Source organism: Euprymna scolopes, chromosome 24 (genome assembly GCF_053919585.1).
Source record: "Euprymna scolopes isolate OS-2025 chromosome 24, ASM5391958v1, whole genome shotgun sequence".
NCBI classification, from domain to species: domain Eukaryota; kingdom Metazoa; phylum Mollusca; class Cephalopoda; order Sepiida; family Sepiolidae; genus Euprymna; species Euprymna scolopes.
The window spans coordinates 28,883,738-28,897,702 of NC_136505.1; positions in this window are offsets into that span (position 1 = coordinate 28,883,738).

Here is a 13,965-nt window from a genome sequence, read left to right on the forward strand (position 1 = left end):
ATATAAATTGCGTTGTACTGATTTTCTGAATTAGAAATTTATTCAAATTTCAACAACGTTTCCAAAGAGGAAAATTCATTTAACCCAAATCACGTGATCTCGTAGAGACTTGAAGGTTTTTCATGTCACCTTTTGAAACAACACACGGACATTATTATTTTGCTTTTTTCTCTCATGCGACACCATAGAAAGATGAAAAAAAAAGTCATCTGGTGACGTTATAAGTAATTGCGAGATAAAATGAAAGCAGGACTGAGGGGTGGGGACTGAAGGGATAATATAATGATTAAGTCTATGTTACCTTTAAAATCGACTTGGTAGATAAACATTTATAGACGAGAAACGCTACCATTCAATAAAACAATGAGGAAATAAATATATAAATTAAATACTGAAATAATATGTAGTTAATTAATATTTGCATCTAAAGATAAAATGATTAATATAGATGTCACTTATCTCGATAAAAGACTTCCGTCTCCAGAATGCAAACTGTTGAAAATAATTTTAGCTTAAAGAACATTATATATATATATATATATATATATATATATATATATATATATATATATATATATATATACACTTGTGCCCGATATTATTCATACCCCTCGGATCTTTGAGATTTCTATAAGAATATTGCTCAAACCAGAAGGTAGACAATATTAAAGGGATTTCAAACAATAAATCAAGCATAAGCATTTAATTTAAACTCAACAAATAAATAAATTATGCAAGTTTGAAACATTATACAAAGAAAAACAATAATGGCACTAGTTCAAAATTATTCATACCTCTCTTACTAATAGTCAATAGCATGCCCTTTATTCTTAATAACTGCCTGTAACCGTTTGGGATATTTATCAACAAGGTTTTTACAAGCATCAACACTGATTTTTGACCATTCTTCAATGCAGTAGTTCTCCAAATCCCTCAAATTTCTAGGTTTCCGCTTTTTAACCTCAGTTTTCAATATGTGCCAGAGGTTTTCGATAGGGTTCAGGTCGGGACTCTGGCTAGGCCATTCCAAAACATTAATTTAATTATCCTCAAACCATTTCTTGACTATTTTGGCAGTATGTTTTGGATCATTATCCTGTTGAAGGACCCAGTTTGGTCCTAAATGGAGCTTCTCCGCATCCTGTCTAATGTTTTTCTGGAGTATCTCCAAATATTGCTCCTTCTTCATGGTTCCATCTATCTTGACCAAACTACCTGGACCACTAGCCGAAAAGGAGCCCCAAAACATTAGGCTACCACCACCATGTTTCACCGTGGGTATGGTGTTCTTTGGGTTGTAAGCTTCTCCTTTCTTCCTTCAAACGTAAGAAGCATCCATATGGCCAAACAATTCAATTTTTGTTTCGTCAGTCAACAAAATACTTGAGAAAACGGACTCTGGAGAATTCACATGGGTCCTAGCAAACTTTAGACGTGCTGCAAGGTGTTTTCCGGTGTGCAATGGAGTCCTTCTTGGTCTTCTTCCTTTCAGACCATTTTCATGCAGAGTCCTTTGCAATGTTTGCCTTGATATTTTTATGCCAGAAGACTCCAGATTTTCTAAAATGTCCTTATTAGTGGTGGTTGGATTTGCATTAACACTTCTTACAATATTCCTGGTGGCTCTAGCAGACAGTTTCCTTTTCCTTCCTCTACCAATCAAGTTGTTTGTTGTGTGGTGGCTCTGGAATTTTTTGATGATGCTCTGTACTGTTGCTGTAGGGACCTCAAATTTCTTGGAAATTGACTTGTAACCTAAACCATCCTTATGTGAATTCACAATTTTAGTCCTAAGATCATTACTAAGCTCTTTTTTCTTCCTCATTCTAATAATTTTTATTCTTTTATTGGTTTTCAGTTGATATCATTTTAATTTCTGAAAAATGCAAAAAACGAAATGAAATTAATCAAAGGTTGTATAAAAGCATTCAAAATAAGAATCAAACAGAAAACAAACAGTCAGAAACTCGATTAATACTGAAAAAATAAGGGGGTATGATTATTTTTGAACATTGCAGATTTTATAAATAGCTGTATATTTCTTTTATTACAAGTATCCCGAGATTTTAAAATGACGAAAATGATCAGAAGAGGTTTATTAAGAATATGTATCAATATGGACGTAAACAATAAATTCTTACAAAAGTTACACCTAATAAACTCAATTTTCAAGGGGGGTATGAATAATATCGGGCACAAGTGTATATATATATATATATATATATATATATATATATATATATATATATATATATATATATAAAGAGAGAGACAGAGAGAAAGAGAGAGAGAAAGAGAACGAAGGAGGAAGAGATTAGTTAAATATAGAGATATGGTATATGGGATCTTAGGAATACTGACCGCGTTATCGTTGGTATATTCCGGCAGATTACGTAAACCGGCAAATAGTACGGAATCGCTTAGCCAGTTAAATCGTCGCAGTCGACAATCCGCAAATATGGCCAAAATACCATATTTGCCGATTTTCATTAATTTTTTTTATTAGTTTAATAATTTTTTCGGTATCTTTTTCTGATTAATTCTTAGATAAAAGAACAGCATTGTTTTAAAAAAATCCCCACATCATTATCTTAAAGTGGCTGATAATCAAAATACTACTAATAATCTTCATACCTACAGGCACTAGTGTTTCATGCTTTCGCAATCATCAGTATACGAAGTGATAATTACTGTAGTCGGGAGATTCGAACCCAGTCTCAATGTCACCATTTACTCCATAAGCTAGGCTAATGAAAATTTACACAATATGTATAAACTGATAGGGATCACTGTTTCCGACCACGCACAAGAGAAGATCTACGATAGACATATATATATATATATATATATATATATATATATATATATATATATATTATTTTATTTTATCAACAATTCCTTTCTGTTGCAAGTTTAGAATATAATTGTCATCGTATATATATATATATATATATATATATATATATTTAGATTATAGTTAGGTTATTTCGCAATTGCTTAGAAGCGTGAAATATAGACGTATTCGAAAGGAAGGACGCGCTTAAATATGCTTGTTCTATATTTCTAAACAGATGTCATTTTCTTTAAAATTTATTGTTTTCAAATGAGAGTTTTAGAATGCGCAGCTAATAAAAATCCATCTACAGCGTCGCAAAAAAAAAGACAAGTTTCGTCTTTTAATGGTTTATGCTTCTTGTAAGGAAAATTTATTTCTACTTTTACTTATATGCGTTATATCGTGTGTACGTCGAAGAAAGAGGACAATAATAATAATAATAATAATAATAATAATAATATAACATTGATAAAAATACGTCTTGAAGCATAAATTTTAAAAGGGCCGCAAAGAAAACATTAAATGAAAGTTGGAAAAATCCATTTCGTGCATTTTTCCGTAAATAAAATTTAAATCACATATGCAAAGAGAATGGACATTATTTTTTATTTGTTTTTATGGTGACTAATATTTTTTTTCTATTTCTTAGTGAAGAGAAAGATTTATGGAGCAAATAAAGTCTTAGAATGGGTGTCGAAATATGTCGAGAGAAGGCGGCCGTAAAACTTGGAAAATATAAGTCGATTCTCTGAAAAGGATATATATAAAGAATTTCGTAGAAGAGTTTTAGATTTATAATTGCGTTCTTTTGAAGGACGAACGATGTAGATGTTTTTTTTTTAATTCGTCCAAATTTATCATCACTTTAAAAAAGTCTATCTTTAAAAAATGGTTTTGCTATAATCATGCCGCACAAACCATGGGGCAACAATGCGAAAATTCCAAATATATATATATATATATATATATATATATATATATATATATATATATATATATATATATGTATGTGTGCGTGTGTGTGCGCGTGTGTGTGTGTGTGCGCGCGCGATATAAATTATTATTTTGCTTTCACGTCTGCTCTCATCGAAATACTTCCATACAATTGAATGGTGTCGTTGAATAAATCTAATTTTAAAATCTCACATAATTAAAACACGAGTACCAACATCTTTATCACCCCTTCTCAACTTTCTACCATATACTCTCTATATCGATCTATATATCTATCTATCTATCACTCCCTATTTCTATCTTTCTGTCTGTCTGCCTTTCTCCCTCTCTCACGCTCTCTCTCTCTCTCTCTCTGTATATATATATACATATATATATATATATATATATATATATATATATAAATATATATATATATAAAACATAATTGCGTTGTGGTTCTCGAGAGGCCACTGAAATGAAACAACAATGAGTTAGACCAGCACAAAATGGCTTATCTCTTCTCTATCTCTTCTCTATATAAATAAAATGAACTCATTTTTCCCGTCGGATTTTGACCTTAATAGGATTAAAAATCAAGATATTTCATGCAAATATAATATGCGCAAACGGCAGAACAATATCTGAGGTGTGTTATAGGCTTATTATTTCTCAAATTCCTCGATAATCTTAGATTTCTATACTTTTTCTGCTGAGAAGTCACGGCCAAAATCGGTTAAGATCAATGGAAGTGATAAAATATTTTCTCTCTAATAAATTCCTCCTCCCCCTGCCACCACTTAACACCGTTTGGGGATCGTTCACAAGGAACAGTTGAGAAGAGAACACCGGTTTGGCTTCGTAGTTCTTTCATGTGAAGTTATTTAAAATCACTAAACTAAGCTGCAGTGCTCTGTGTCGTAGTGGTTAGCGTGCTGGACAATTCACATTATATTTTCACGTTCGCGCCGACCTACCGTAGTCGTTTTTTTTTTTAGTTTTTTTTTTCCTAAACAACTGGAATGGACTTTTCTTGGTGGCCGAACTGTTAACGTTGCAGATGTTTTTGTTTTTTCACACTTTATTTTCCTACTTTTACTCATGACTCCGGGTTTGATCCTTCCTACTTACCTACCATAACATTTTTTAAAACTCCCCCTCCCCTCGTCCCGGAAACAAACACTCGGGCAACGCCGGGTACCCCCGCTAGTCACTAAACAATTAGTTGTGGGATAGCAGGGGCTCTTTATGCCAAGGTATTTCGAAGCCTAAAGCTTCTCATCAGAAGAGTAGAGAAGATGCTAGGTAATATGGTGAGGATGCGGCGTCTAGCGTTGGATTCATTAGGAACGAAATAGATCAAAACAAATTATAATTATAGATGATGTTGCGGGGGGTCGAATTCTAAATAAAGGAGGAGCGTATTATATATAGTGTAATGCAGAAAGGGGTATAGAGTTTTTATCATAGTCTTAAGTGTATGTAGTATATGTTTAAGGGTTAAAGTTGGGGCTTAACTACATGTGTGGTGGTCCTATTTTAACGACGTGTAAGGTGTCTATTATCTATGGAGGGGCATTTTTTTACAGCTGCAAGCGAGATGAAAACAGCACTATGAATTAGTGTATAATTTTGGGAGGGATGTTATGGTGGTGATTTAAGGCGAAAGGGGTAGGTCTGGGTGGGTAGTTATAAGGCTATATTACTGGAATTCAAAGTATACTATATGCTAGGTAATATGTGGCAATATTTCTATGTTTTCTTTCTTATAAGAAAAAGTTGTAAAGAGATAGGGTAGCAAGTCCTTTGGAGGTGTCTAACAGGGTAAAAATAGATTTTTGGATATGGGCGATTGGCGTGGTGTGGTAATAGGGGGAATTGGGCTATTAACCATAACAATATTAATAATAACAACAGTAATAACGACGGTGGTAATGACAATAAAAATGATGATGGTAGTAACGATAATAATAGCAATAACGACGATAATAATAATAATAATAATAATAATAATAATAATAATAATAATAATAGTATTAACAACAATAATAATATTAATAATAATAATAGGAATAATAATAGTAGTAATAATAACTAGAAGTTGAGTAAAATTAATGGGGTACAGATAAAGGCAAGCTCCAAAACACATGAAATATATTTAAGGGATAGAGGGTGAAGGGTGAATTAAAAAGAATTTTCTTCACTCTTTGTATATTTGTATATATATATATATATATATATATATATATATATATAGATATAGATATATATATATATATTATATATATATAATATATATATATATATATATATATATATATACATGTATTTTGGAAATATAAGAAAACAAAATAATGTGATAAAATGATTAAAATCATATTTTTTTCTGAAACTTTGGGTGTATTACACCTTTTCCGAAGAATATTTTCAGATGTGTGACCAAAGGCCTTATCGGAGTCCTCTTGATTTTTTGTGAGCGTATCAATGACCCTCTTCAAAGCATCTTTCATCTCATCGATTGTTTCATAAGGATAGACTCTAAGATTTACCTTGGGCTTAGGGAAAACGCTAAAGTCACAGTGTATCAATCTGCTACTCAGTCTGATGCTACCATATTAGGTTGCCTGAAGGTACTGACTTGATACCCATCTTGGTCAAATAGTCTATGACAAGGATGGGACTGTGGACTGGTGCATTGCCCTGGTGAAAATGCTACTGGTTGGATTTGAAGAGTGTTGGCTTCTTTCGACGGAAACTTTTCCTGAAATTAAAACCTTATGATAGTATTCCTTGTTGACTGTTCAGTGGAGACCCAGTGCATATAGATCATGCCTATACTCTCATAAAACAGAATCATTATAAGTTTCTGTGTGAATTTGCTCTGTCTGGCCTTTTTCGGTTGGGTGTGGGAGAACCAGCATATTTCCACTGGGAACTATGCCTGTCTCTGCGTCATGGCATAGGATCCAGCTTTAATCGCAGGTCAGAGAGCATCAAGAACTGCGGGATCTACATTGATCAACTCGACCATCTTCCTGCTTTCATGACAATGTCTTCCTTCATCAATGTTTGCTGCATTGAAAGTCAGGAAGTCAGTACCTTCAGGCAACCTAATATGGTAGCACCAGACTGAGTTGCAGATTGATACACTGGCAACGTTATATTACCGTAATATACCTTTATTCTTCTTTTCAGCATACGTTCTTGTCATTTATTTAGAATTCCTAATCGAGGACACAATAATAAACACATTACAGAAGTGTCTCGATAATTGATTAATTTTCAAAATTATTATTCCGGGCATGCAGTACCTTATCGCATCAGATATTCGATGATTGTACGATTAGTTTTAGGTCTGCAATCAAACGCAACTCAGTGTAAGCCAAAGTAACTAATGTATACTGGATGTGGTACCAGAAACTACGCAACTGACGTTTATATTAGGTTGGTGCAAAACTAATGTCGGTTTTGACATGAAATTGAACCCTAAAAAACGAAATTATTTTTGCATCAATTTAATAGTGTTTAATTTTAGTGTCGAGATACCGTACAATTTAAGAAAAACAACTGAACAACTACTACTACTACTACTACTACTACTACTGCTAATAATACTAATGATAATAAGAAGAAGACGAAGAAGAAGAATGCTGAAGATGATATTGATTAAGATAATAATTGTGATAAAAATAATTTGGTTAGTACAAAAAGAGTTCAAAATGTTAAGTGCTGACGCATGATCACCGTTGTAGTTGAGGTCGACGGTGCCACCTGAAATGTCATTCGGTTCTTGTGAAAGAAAACGTGGAAAGGCAGGAAAGAGAGAGAGAGAGAGAGAGAGAGAGAGAGAGAGAGAGAGAGAGAGAGAACATGAAAGAGAAATAGAAAAAAGACATCTTTTCGCTCGTATGCAAGTGCAGCCTGGCTTCCAATTTTGGGCGGAACAGACGTGTCGGGTTAGACACAAAAATGCGCATCGAGAAAAGAAACGCAAAAAAGAAGAGAGTCAACAATGCGTATTATCCCCCTCTTTCACTCGTAGGCGAATAAAGTAATTCATATCAGAAAATTGACGTTATGTTTTTGTCAGATGTTCCTTTACAGCATCGACCATTGTCGGGAAGAATCGATCAGAGAAGACTAAAGAAATGAAAACGGTATGGTGATTTTATCATTTTATATATGTAAACGCACACTAGATGCATCACGACCGCATACATAAACATGCGTACATAGAACATGCTTACATAGACATGTAATAAGAAACACACGTATTATTAATGATGAGATTTAATCACAAAACACAAAGTTGGCAAGAACGAGACTTAATGGTTAGTTTGAGTGTGATACTAAAGCACAAAACTATCAGGACATGTAGAATTTTCTGTCTGAAGTGACTTGGAAGAAAAAATAGAAGATCTTATATTTGCTGCTATATACTTGCTCAAAAAAAAACCCTCGCTATGAAAAAGTTTGTACGAATCTGCACTGGAGTTTGTATTCAAAGTTTGATATCAAAGTGATAGACAAATGGAATCAACATCACCAGAAGAGATAGTGGAAAATGAGGACGTTAAGATTTTCTGGGATTTTATAATTTATTGTGACTGAGAGATAACTAACAGGAAACTGGATATTGTAATTGTGAACAAAAATACCAATGAATGCCAATTTATTGATGTGGCTTGCTGAAACGAGATCAACTTAACATTCAAGAAGAATAAGAAACTACGGAACTATCAGAAACTGAGGGTAGGACTTGCTAGATTGTGGAATAAGAAAACTTCCATCGCACCAATAATCATAGGTACGCTTGGCTCAATTCCTGATTGTCTTATAAAACAGCTGAACTATTTGAATATCAGATGCAACATCACCGTACTCCAGAAGTCAGTTCTGCTTGGCTCAGCAAACATCTTATGCAAGGTGCTTTCCATCTAATTGACTCTTTGACTTTGTTCACTAGCTTTGGTGTAAAAGCCCGCTCTTGAGAAAAAAAGCCGGTGTTAAACATCATAGCACTGTGAAGTTAATTGAATAAATAATAACACTGTGAAATTAATGGAATAATAATAATAATAGTAATAATAATAATAATAATAATAATAATAATAATAATTACAACAACAACATTAATAATAACTGCCACACTCCCACACGGATGTCAGTCTTAAGTAGCGTTTCTTTCCGTTTGCAGGAGTTTATCTTAATTCAATTAAGTCTTGAAAAACTGTCAAACACATTCCACTACCCGCCTTTATTATTTTACATTGTCTTTATTTTCTAATCACAAGAAAAATATAAATGGTATAGCATAAGCAATATTAATTTATCAACGACGAGATTATACCTTGCTTTGGATGAGAGATTTTTGGCGAATATTACAAAAATAAATAAATAAATAAAAACGAAAGATAAGGATATGTTTGTTTGATAGTCTTCTCTGACCTTTTGTGCACGATGAAATGAATAATGCAAGGTAAAGACGTTTTTCAATTGTAAAATTATAATATTCGGTACTTTTTATCAATTATGTACAGAAGATTAAGGCACGACAAATGTATGAAAAAGCACCACCACTGCCATTGCTGTTTTTTTCTTCGTGTGATATTTAGTCACGTCGTTTGGACAATCTGGGATTCTGATGCCAATAGCAAAGAGGTAACCTGTTTCAAGTTAGACGAAATGGTGTGATGTCTCTTTGTCACTAAAAATCTTTATAAAAATATTAAGAAAGTATCAGACTAAGATTTGGGTAATTAAAGAATTTGTTGATGTATTTACATTTTATTGTTATTTAATTGGTAAGCAATAACTATTTAAAAGGCATACAGACAACAATTTACGACTTTAAAATGTAAAAAAGTGTGGGGGATTTTCTTTTAACATACGGGAAAATTTTTATTTATTTTTATATTTTACTCCTACTTTTCCTCCTAAAAACAAAACTTGCTTATTTTTTACAAAAAAAATAAATAAATAAATGAATAAAGTAAATAAATAAATATATAAAAATAAAATAAAATAAAAATATAAATAAATAAAAAAAAAACGAAAAACATCAGCAGGAGCATTTTGTCATGCTTTAATAAGTCGTGCCTAAATTTGTCTATTTATTGAGATTGTCGGATTGACTTCCTCATCTTGGTTGTTATAGTCACAACGTTTCGGCCGTTTTGCCCTCCGGCCTTCATCAGGTGTTTTGTATCGAACTGGGGAACTGTTTGTTAGGAGTCTCGAACCCGACCCTTTATTATTATTACGGGGGTACCGTGTTCGGACTCCAGCTGGGCTCTGGAACATAGTTGCTGATTCTCTGTTTTGAATGTTACTTTTTTTTTGCCTTCGTTCAGGATTGAACTCAGCACCTTTGAGTAACTGTAAACTTTGATACAACGTCTAGGACAACTCGGCCATATGTCACTAGGAAGTGAAAATTACCGAAATTTGTCATGCTTTAATTTGTCATGCTTAAATTTACCATGCCTCTATTTGCTATGCTTAAATTTGTCGAACTTAAATTTGTCATACCTTAATTTGTCATGCTTTGTCATCCCTGTATTTGTTATGCCTGAATTTGTTGTGCCTTAATTTGTTGTTCCTAAATTTGTCGTACCTTAAATTTGTGTGCTTTAATTTATCATGCCTTAGTTTGTCGTGTCTTAATTTTTTATGCTTTAATTTGTCGTGACTTACTTTTTGTGTCTCGATTTTTCATGCCTAAATTTTTCGTGCCTTAATTTATCAAGCTTTAATTTATCTTGCCTAAATTTGACGTGCCTCAATTTGTCGTTCCTAAATATTTTGTGCCTTAATTTGACGTGCTTAAGTATGACGTGCCTTATTTTTAATGGCTTCATTTGACATAACTTAATTTGTTGTGCCTAAATTTGTCATGCCTTAATTTGTCCTGCCTTAAGTGACTTAATTTGTCGTGCTTTAATTTGACATCCATTTATTTGTAATGCCTTACTTTGACGTGTTTTAACATCTTGTGTAAAAAATTGATGTGACTTAACTCGTCGTGCCTTAATTTGATGTGCCTAAATTTGTTGCAACTTAATTTGCCGCACCTAAATATCCAACGAAAAGAAACTCAGCAGATTTCCTGAGTTGTTGCACATTTGTCGTGCCTTGACTTCTCGTAAATAATTAGTCCAATCGATTTTTGGTTTAAAGCTAATTTTACCTACTTGGTATGTGTTGGACGGCTTTTAGACATTGACTTCTAAACTAATTAATTTTTGATCAGGTCTTCAGCTTTTTACATTTCTTTTCTTGGAAATCACTGAAGACAAGGCGTGAAGCTACTTAATATAAAGAGCTAACATGGACGAAAGATGATTGTCACAAAGACAAGAGATAACTACTTACGATAGTCTTGAAAAAAAAAATCAAAACTGTAAGTATGATATACACAGTACGTAGGAAGAGAGTTCCATAACCTGTAATGCATGGAGAAAAGTTACTAGAATATGAAGCTGTATTAGGTTAAGGAATGAAAATACCGAACAAATGGAAATCACTAAACCAGCGTGTCAAACCAGCTGGTACTACTTTCTTAATCGATTATTATAAATTCACACACTGTTTTGTCTAATGTAGCCAGAAAACTGGTTAAATAATTGAACATTGTGTCACTTTCAGACATGATAAAAGGCTCCTATCGCTCTTGGGATTTGTACACAACTGGCCAACTAGTAGATGGTCTGCAATTAAAAAAAAAAAAAGGAAAGCCGGTTTTCATCAAACAAATGGAATCCCACCTGACTACAACTTGGATGTCTTCAAGTCCAACATTAAAAAAAAAATCCTGATAAACCACCCCCTTAAGTAAGACACTTTATCAAATCTCCATTACTAACTACTACTACGATATTGTCCCATTGATTACTGTACACGCAATAACCCTTATCCCCGAGAGATCACCGGGCCTTGATAAATGGTGACTTGCATGTAAAAAAAATATATATATATTCTACCGCTCCGCAAGGTATCTCACTTCCGCCTCAATCCTTTACCTGTATACGAATCAAATACATCATAAGATGGATTAATTTTGCCACATCTGGAGATGAGCAGCTCAGGGCACACTTTTCTGCCTAGACAGGGTACAAAACCGACTTCAAAACCTAGTGGGAGATGCCCTTTTCTTCTCCTAGCTACCTATTTCTGACAGAAGAGACTTTGTGAGCCTATCATTGCTCTGTTGTTATTTTCATGGCATGACATCGAAATCGGAATAATTAGTGCATTTTTCCAAAGTTAAAAACAATTAAATATAATATTTTAATTAACGCAGATTTCGTATTTATTATTATTTAGTCAATTCTCTAATGTTTGCCATATTGTACTTAATCTATATAATACTAAAAGTCTATGGGTCTTGTATGTTTGCAATCAGATTTCCGGTTTTCAACATCCGGTTGCGCATGCGTAAATAGCAACGTCTTCAATCCGTTATTCCAATTCCGGAATTTTTATATCGCTTTTAATACAAACAATTTCATTTAATTTGATCAAATAGTTTTTTGTTTTTTTTCAACACTCCTACTCCCTCTGTTTTCGTTACGTACGCGAGAAATCTTTAATTCATGTCATTATAAATAAATAATTTTATAAAATCAACCGTAGTTTTTTTTTTTTTAACGGCTAAAAACATTCAACTTCGTGAAGTCTGTCGCAGTTTCAAAGAAAACACCTCTCACTTTCACTCTCATAGATTTCAACACTCCTACTCCCTCTGTTTTCGTTACGTACGCGAGAAATAGTTACGTGTATGTGTGAGAGAGAGAAAAAGGTAACCGATGTAAAACTAGATAGAGTTATCCCCCTTAACTAATGCAGACCTTTTTACTAGAGGGCGTTATTACAAAAATATTTCTTTTTCTTCTTCCCATGTTTTTTAAAGTCGTCTGCTTACATTTCCAAACGGAAAGCTGAATCGGTAAATGCACACATTTCTATTACATTAAATAGTGTTTTCCTTTACACAATGGGTACTGAATGTTTGCTTAAATTAAATGAAAAAAGTTACATTTTATTTTCATTTTCTATTTAAAAAGCCATTATTAACATGTGGAGAGTGTTTTTTTTATTATTCTGTACTTTCAACTAACAATTTCATTTAAAAGATGATATATAAAAATTTGAATTTAACTATAATAAGGATTATGATACCTGTTCAGTGCATAAGTATGACCAACCACTTATAATTCAGTGACTGTAATTTAAAAAAAATAACAATTATAATAAACAGAACGACTCATAGAAATCTATCTATATTCTTTTTTCATTTTAATATACTTTCATAGAAATGCTTCTGTTATGTAAAAAAAAACTATTTTCTTTATGCCACAAGTGTCACGCTCATACATGAATTCCATAGCTAATATAACGTACTGACCCAACGGGTTACGGGTGGTCTAGTATATAATAATGGTTTCAAACATAATATGTATATATATATATGCATATATATATACATATATATATATATATGTATATATATATATGACTTGGGGGCTATCATATATATATATATATATATATATATATACATATATATATGTATATATATATATGACTTGGGGGCTATCATATATATATATATATATATATATATATATATATATATATATATATATATATATATGCTAAATGTTTTGCTCCCAAGTCATATATATATATATATATATATATATATATATATATATACATATATATATATATATATATATATATATATATATATATATATATATATACATATATATATATATATGATTTGGGGGCAAAACATTTTGCACTCCAGCCTTAGTCGTTACCGTTTGAGCTATCGACAGATGGATAAGAAAACGTTAAAAAAAAATTAAGCGAATTTAAACTATTAATGCAAACTTGTCTAAAAACTGTGTGTGTGTGTGGATCTGCGTGCGTTTGTGTATATAATTCTCCTGTGAATGTGTGCGTATCTCCTGATATAACCGATCCTTATTGTTTTTTGCCGAAAGATAGTGTACATTATATGTACACCCAGATTCCAGGGAACACCACTGTTTTTGCCCCCTTAACAAAAGGAGGCTGGATCTGTAAATTTACCCTTCTCCGTTTGTCTGTTCGTCTGTCCGCAATAACTACGCCTTGGAATTTTTAAAATTTTGCACAAACATTAAAAATGGTATAAGTAAAAAAAA